General features: G+C 43.2%; 1 long non-coding RNA gene across 1 annotated transcript; it reads left to right on the top strand.

Annotated features, from left to right (window-relative positions):
• The first annotated feature begins 4,136 nt into the window (after positions 1-4,136).
• LOC124666465 lies at positions 4,137-7,328 on the top strand. Its single transcript, XR_006990906.1, has 4 exons — positions 4,137-4,593; positions 5,019-5,104; positions 6,024-6,137; positions 6,546-7,328. It is a non-coding gene; the product is annotated as an uncharacterized LOC124666465 (long non-coding RNA).
• Positions 7,329-7,578: the final 250 nt, after the last annotated feature.

The following is a 7,578-nucleotide window of genomic DNA, read 5'->3' as shown; positions in this document are numbered from 1 at the left end:
TATTTCTTCTACGTATATTCTTCAAGCCCATCTTCAATCGCGGCCCACCTCTGATCCGGTCAAATTCTGGTGATAACAGAAGGCCAACACAAATAAGAGCCAACTTGAATCGAATAAATAAATGCCTCATACATTATTGGTCAAAACAAATATTAACATTTAGGGATGGCGTAAGTGAGGCCAAGTCCGATGAAAGAGAGATAGGAATTTTGTGCCATGTTACCACGCTCACTTACGCCATGATGTCTACGCACGCTTCTATTCTTGTAGACAGTGTTGGTCTGCAAGTGCAGAGGTTTGTAGAACAGCAACAAGTTTCTCTTAAGTGGATCACCCAAGGTTTATCGAACTCAGAGAGGTAGAGGTCAAAGATATCCCTCTCAAGCAACCCTGCAATTACGATACGATGAAGTCGAGCAAGGAAGAAAATAAGAAAGACAAAGAACAATAAAAGTAGACTAGAAGCTGCGTGTGATGAAGGATGCCCATGGATGATAAAAATTGCAAAAGACACCAGGTGGGAGGGTGGATTTGGTGTGACAGCTTATGTAGGCAAGCATGACTGTGAGAGTGTGTGGGAGCTGAGAGCACTGACTGCAAATTTCCTGAAGGAAAAATTCATGACTGAATTTAGGGACAACTAGAAGCTTGGACTTGCAAGTTTTTCTGCAAAAGTAACTAGGGAATACAACATGTGTCCAGATAGATGGAAGTTGAGCAGGGCAATGAAAGCTGCTCTTACAGAAATTCATGGTGATGAAGAGGAACAATTTTGTCAGCTACTAGATTATGGGCAAGAGCTTCGAAGGAGTAATTCTGGATCAAAATTCTTTGTCACTACAAACTCTGTGGGTGATCCCGGTAGTGCAGAGCATAAGCAACATTTGGCCACAGTATATTGGAGCTATAATGCCTGTAAGAGAGGATTCCTAGCAGGGTGTAGGCCACTTATCTGCATTGATGGTTGCCACATTAAAACAAGGTATAAAGGGGTGCTTCTGACAGCTGTAGGGATTGACCCAAATGATTGCATTTTCCCCATTGCATTTGGGTTGGCAGAAGTGGAATGTACAAGCAGCTGGGAATGGTTTCTCACCAATTTGAAGGAAGATTTGAACATAACCAACACATCACCATGGACTATTATGAGTGATAAGCAGAAGGTAATAGTCTTGCTATGTTCCTTTTTTTTGTTCAAATGGATATTTAATATGCTGCTATTGCTTTGTTTCCTTCTTTTCTTGCCAATACGAAATTTAAATGTGCTGGTTTTGTTGTTACAGGGGCTAATAAATGCAGTTCAGAAGATATGGCTAGACTCTGAACATAGATTTTGTGTTAGGCATTTGCTTCAAAACTTTCGGAAGAGTTGGTCATAGAGGAGAAACTCTCAAAGATGATTTATGGGCCATTGCTAGGTCAACAAGTATTCTCAAGTGGCGTAAACATATGGAAAAATTGTTGGGCTGACAGTCCCTCCGCACATGCATGGGTTGAGCAATCGGTTCCTAATACATGGATAAAGGAATTTTTCAAAGATTTCTCCAAATGTGATATGCTGCTCAACAATCATTCAGAGGTGTTAAACAGGTATTAAATAATTTTTGGTCATTTATTCTGGTTCAATTTTTGCTTATCACATTTTCGATAATTAACTTGTTATTTATTCATTGGCAGTTACATTGTAGAAGCCAGAGAATTGCCTTTCTTATCCATGCTAGAATCAATTTTCTACAAGATTCTCGCAAAGAATTGTTGGGAAACGAAGGATTCCAAGAAATGGACTCGGAAGAATCTGTCCAAAAATAAAGAAAAAACTTGACAAGTTCAGTGAGTGGAGCAAAGAGTGTGGTGTAAAACCTGCAGGTAACTTCTTGTACTTGGTCAGTACACATGAACATGAAAAAACTTTCAATGTTGACATGAAAACAAGGACATGTGACTGCAAGAGATGGCAGATTAATCGGGATTCCATGTCACCATGTGATAGCATGTTGTAGAAATGACAAGATCAATCCCGAAAACTTAGTGCATAGTTGCTATACGAGTTGACACTTACAATAAAGCATATGCCCACAATTTAGCTCCACTTAGAGGCGAGTTTTCTGGGAGAAAATGAATGGAGTGAAGATTCATCCACCATTGTTCACAAAGGTTATGGGTAGACCCAAGAAAAACAGGAAAAAAGCACCTGAGGAGAAAGTGAAGAAAGGTGTGACAATTTTAACAAAAGCTGGTGTGACTATGCACTGCTCTATCTGTGGAAAACCAAATCATAACAAAAAAGGGCATGCAAAATTTGTCGAGAAGCAACTCCAGGAGCAATTAGAGATTCATGGTGATGATGGCGATATTGATATTCCGGAGATTCTAGAGGTAAATAACAATATGATTTATAGATATCACATTTTGCGTTGAGCTTACTCTTCTTCATTTGTTGTATTGAGGCATATTCGTTTATTAATGCAGCATGTAATCCCTCACACTCCAGATCCTACTAGGGATCCTACACACGAAGTGGAAAGCAAAGTTTATAGATTAGGGCAGGGAGGTAATTTTGACTCGCATTGTAATTGTTTATAGATTAGTGGAATGCTAGAGTTTTGCATTATAATGTTTCTCCATTTTTTGTAGGCAAGAGAGAATGTGCCAATGTCAAGAGTACTTGGCCCTTTGCCCGAAAATGCATTTATTGCATCTGCAAGGGATAGCATTCCAACACCAGCTGTGAGGGTGACCACTACTTCAGCTAGAGGCAACTTGAGGGGACGAGGCAGAGGAAGAAGTTGTGCAACAAGAGAGCCAACAAAAAGAAAAGAACCTGCAGGAGAGGCTGGCAGTAGCAGAGGCAGAGGAAAAGGGAGAAAGAAGGCTACTACGGAAGAACCACCAATAGCAAGCAGAAGAGGGTACAACACAGGCATAGGAAGTGCACATTTACATGCTATTTGGTGATGATGAAGAACAACGAAGAACAAGAGAATTGCCGGACCTAAAGGCTGAAGTGGTTCCCGACATGAATGTGCAAGAGTTTGCACTAAGCCAGAATGCACCACATGAGGACGATGGTTAAACGATAGTCATTTTCTCGATCATTTTGTTAGTTCGGAGTTTTGATGTTATTTACATGGCACCGTGATGCTTAAGTTACTTTTCTCGTAATGTTACATGATGGAGATACTGATGTTGCACAGAATCATGGTGATATAGATTAATATTCCTTTTGTCAATGTGTGTCCCATATTGCCCGTCAAATTTTTTTTGCTTCATTTTGTTTCCCGGATGAAAGAGCACATTTATATGTTCCCTGGACACATGCCTCAATCATAGCCGGTTCTCCTTTTCCCTAAGAACCAAATAAATATAGATTCATCCCGGAGGAGCCAAAGGCATCGGCACGAAGTGCTGCTATCAAACTATGTAGTGGTATTGGCTGCTATCAAGCAATTTATTCACAGCAGAACCCTCTGTCATTTTATCACAAGGCAAGCATAAGATATTGTTAAAATGCAGAGACATGTAACCATGTGAGGACATTTTATTCAACACAAACTGGGCCATTTTATTGAACAACAGGTACACAAAGTTCACATGAACACACACCAATCTGTCTCTCTTGTATCACCTCACACAAACCCCCTAACAAGCAAGACAGTAACAGCATAAAACAATACATCTGCTGCTACTGAACAAAAAATGATCATCTCTCTCTTGTTTCTACTTCTCATCTCCTCCCTGTGAAATTTCTTCATTTTTTCTTCACTGCCTGCAACTCCATCTCCATTTCAGTCATATTCCTAACAAGCTTCACCTCATCTTCTTTTAAATCCTTGTAATTTCTTCCTCTGGGCCTCTGGCTGGTACTTCATTTCATCAACAACTCCATCTCCATTTCAGTCATCTTCCTAACAAGCTCTTCCTGGTACTGGTACTTCATTTCATCAACAACTGGAAGATTTAATTTCACCTAAATAAACACAAAAAATAAACATATACTCCCTCCGTGCAGAAATGTAAGACGTCGGAGATTTCATGGTCAAAACTTTTAACGCTACGAAATGTTTGTAGTTTCCCTTTTTGCCCCTCCACCGAGTCGTGCACGGCCGTCACTCCACCCACACGCTCCACTCTCGACGCTCTCTCCCCTCGCTTCCCCAGCCATGGCGAAGTCTGGCTACCCACGCCGGCGCCTGCCCCAAACCAGACTCACGTCGGCGCCTGGCTCCCCTCACGCGCCCTACGACGCCGTTTGCTCCCCTCCCCCCATGCCGCCTCGCTTAAACTTGGGTTTCCCCTTGGCGGATTCCGTCGGGTAAAGGTCAAAATTTTCCGTCGGTGTCTGTGAGCGGCGTTGCTCAATTCGTCGATGGTGCGGTTGGATCCTTCGATAGGAGTCTAGATCCGCCGACGGCGAAGGATAAGGAGGCTAAAGGCGAAGGTGAAGGACGCCGGTGAAGGCGAAGGAGAAGGAGGCCGACACCTGCTGCTCCTTCGACCAGATCCGTCGCAGGTGGGCTGCTACCCCAAGGAGGTGGTCATGGTGGCCGTGGATGAGTGAATGAGGAAGCAGTCCGATTGTAATCCTTCTCCCAGGTTAGAGCCTTCCCTTCCTTCCCTCCGTCTCCAATCCTCATTTTTTTTCCAGTGCTGCCACGAACTGTGATGTTTAATTGTTCGTGTCCTGATCTTAGAACTTGAATATGGCATCAATCTCTTTTATACAGTGAAGTTTATTGTGCATAGCTCAATTCAGATGTTCGGTCGAAAATGTAGATAAAATACCATAATGCATTCCCTATGCATGGATTTCTTAATTGTGTCAATTGAATCTTTAATTATGTGGTTTCTTTCATTCAAGTTTGTTTCTTTCCTTGTTATTTACTCTTAGATGGTGTCAATTTTCTGTCAGTACTCTAGCACTTGAACAGTGAGTTTGGACTAATAGTATTCTACTCCCACGGTTTATGTTACAGTCAATCTCTATGCAATGTTCTTAGAATTCCGAAATCTCAATGCAGATAAGTTTAAGAAGGATGAAGATGTCTGAGGAGAACCTGGCCTCCAGGGCCAGCTCATGCTGAAACGGGAATTTGAGAGTTTGAAGGTAGGAAAACCATCTCAGTCTTCTGTAAAAATAATTCATCTCAGAAGATACTTCTATGAATTTGGCCCATGACAGTAAATTTGAGTTAGTAAAATTTATCTGAATTTGTCCAAACAACCGAGATGAGTTAGTAATATCAACAAGTCTTGCTCTGAATTTGTTCACTTATTTGCCTTGTTTGCACGCTATTCTATGTCTTGAACTGAATCAAAGAATGACATTCTTTAGTTTTTGTTGATCTGTGTGAAAGCACGATCATAAACAAGTTGCGCATGATAACATTGGAGATAGTTCTATGGAACAACTATATTTTCTTTCTCTTTTACCTGTCCTGGAAAATAGTCTGAAGCATAGTAGCAATTCATTTTATGCAACAGGGTTACCACATGTCATCTATCGAATGCACACCAAATATCTAATGATTGTGTCATATGCCAAACTTGGGAACTTTCATTTGTAGCGTTTGTGAGGGGAGAAGATTGTCTTATCGACACTAGCTCAACCGCAAAGGTGTTCAGTTGTTTGGTCCGACTTTGTTTGTGCTGCATACCTTGGAACTTGGAAGTATAAACAGTTATCCCTGCACCCAATTCCTTGTATATAGTTAATCTGTTTCTTTTTCTTTGTTTGATGGACATTCCTCACTAGTCAGGCTTTCTTTTCTGCAAAAGAACACCCCACTCCTGAGAATATTTGAACATTAACTGCTAACTCAACTGAATTTTAACCTGACATTTCTCACTATCAATGTTGTTAATTGCTTGTCCTACTGCAAAAGAACACCCCACTCATGATCTTAATCGCTTGTCCTACTCAAGATTATTTTGGGGAAGGGAAAATGGTTGCTTTCAATACAGACATTTGTGCTATGATTATTGTTACAGTAAAATACTCATGGAGTATCATCATGTCCTTGCAGCTATCATGGAGTACCATGGAACCAACATTAGTTGCTGGTGTTTGTCAAAGGGCAGTTCACTGATGGTGAGTGGGCTGAGGAATAACATATGTCGAAAATGAGGATGACAATTAGGTAATTGTGCCTCTCTTATATCAGTTAATCTGTTGATTTCTCCAGCACTAGTATTGTTTGCACAAAAATACTCCAGCACTTATTTTGCTATAAGAACAAATGACACTAATTTTGCTAGAGTTGGAGCAAGTTTCAGTGCAATTCTAAATTAATCAATCTTAACAAAATTATTTTTTCTTAGGCTGAAGCAACACATAACATTGGTTTCAGGATATTAGTGCATTAGTTCTTGTTGTAGTGTTTCCAGTAGTGTAATGGAACTGATATCCTGTAACACATAACACTTCAGTATCCATTTTTCGACTGTATTTACTGTTTACAATCATAAAATTGCAAATACAATAGATAAATGGATACTGAAGTTGACAGTAATGTGATTTTGACGTGATATGTTGCCTTCCTCTTCAGGTGGAGAGAAGTTGAGGTCTGGAAGAACCATGGTGATATGTTGCGCTGTCGAGCGAGGAAGAAAGTGATATGCTGGGCACACGTCGGCGCTCTGTTAGGTGGGTGCTGGGCGCGCGTGGACCTGGAGCTGCTGGTGAGTTGGGTGGCGCAACCAGATGGTCCGTGGAGGAGGAAGCGCATGAGGAGGCAGTGCGCGCTCCGATCCCTGGTGACTCCTGGCCCTGGCGTCTCCTGGCGAAGCCTTGGACGAGGGGCGATGAGCTTCTACCTAAGGGGACGGCGGTCAGCTTCCTGGATTGATCGGACCTGGGACTCACTGGGCGGAGGAAAAGCATCTGCAGGCCAGAGGTGGAGTCGCTGGGCGGAGGTGGAGCACCTGCTGGTCGCTAGGGTGGAAGAGAAACGGCTCCCATGCGAGGGATCGTCGGCCCTGGCATCTCCTGGCGAAGCTTTGGACGAGGTGCGATGAGCTTCTACCTATGGGGACGGCGGCGGCTGCCGGGATCGATCAGACATGGGACTCGCTGGGCGGAGGAGAAGTCCGGAGGTGCAGTCGCTGCCGGAGGTGGAGTACCTGATGGTTGCTAGGGTGGAGGAGAAGCGGCTCCCAGACGAGGGATCGTCGTCGAGATGCGGTGGGAGGAGGACCTGGGCGAGACAGAGATCGCCATGATCGCGATCTGATTGTAATTTCGAATCAAGGGTAGAAACGTCCTTTTACCGCTTTTCACCTGGTCGGAAATTTCGCCCGGACGTCTTATATTTCTGCACGGAGGGAGTATAAGTAAGTGAGCTCTGAATAACATCACATTGCCATGTACTGCCATTGTTCCACGGGAACAAGAAGCAGAGGTAAAGTGGAGCAGAACCGGTGTTGCAGTACCTACCTTGCTCGTCGTCGTCGTCGCCTTAGACCAGTAGAACTCATCAGTAAGCTCCGCTGCGCAGAGCGCGGACGGCGACGGCGAGGCTGACGGGGCCGTGTCGACCATGTCCGACATGAGGGACAACCTGGAGTGTGGCGGCCATGTGC

This window comes from Lolium rigidum, chromosome 6 (genome assembly GCF_022539505.1).
Source record: "Lolium rigidum isolate FL_2022 chromosome 6, APGP_CSIRO_Lrig_0.1, whole genome shotgun sequence".
Lineage (NCBI taxonomy): Eukaryota > Viridiplantae > Streptophyta > Magnoliopsida > Poales > Poaceae > Lolium > Lolium rigidum.
This window is presented reverse-complemented; position numbering and strand designations above follow the sequence as displayed.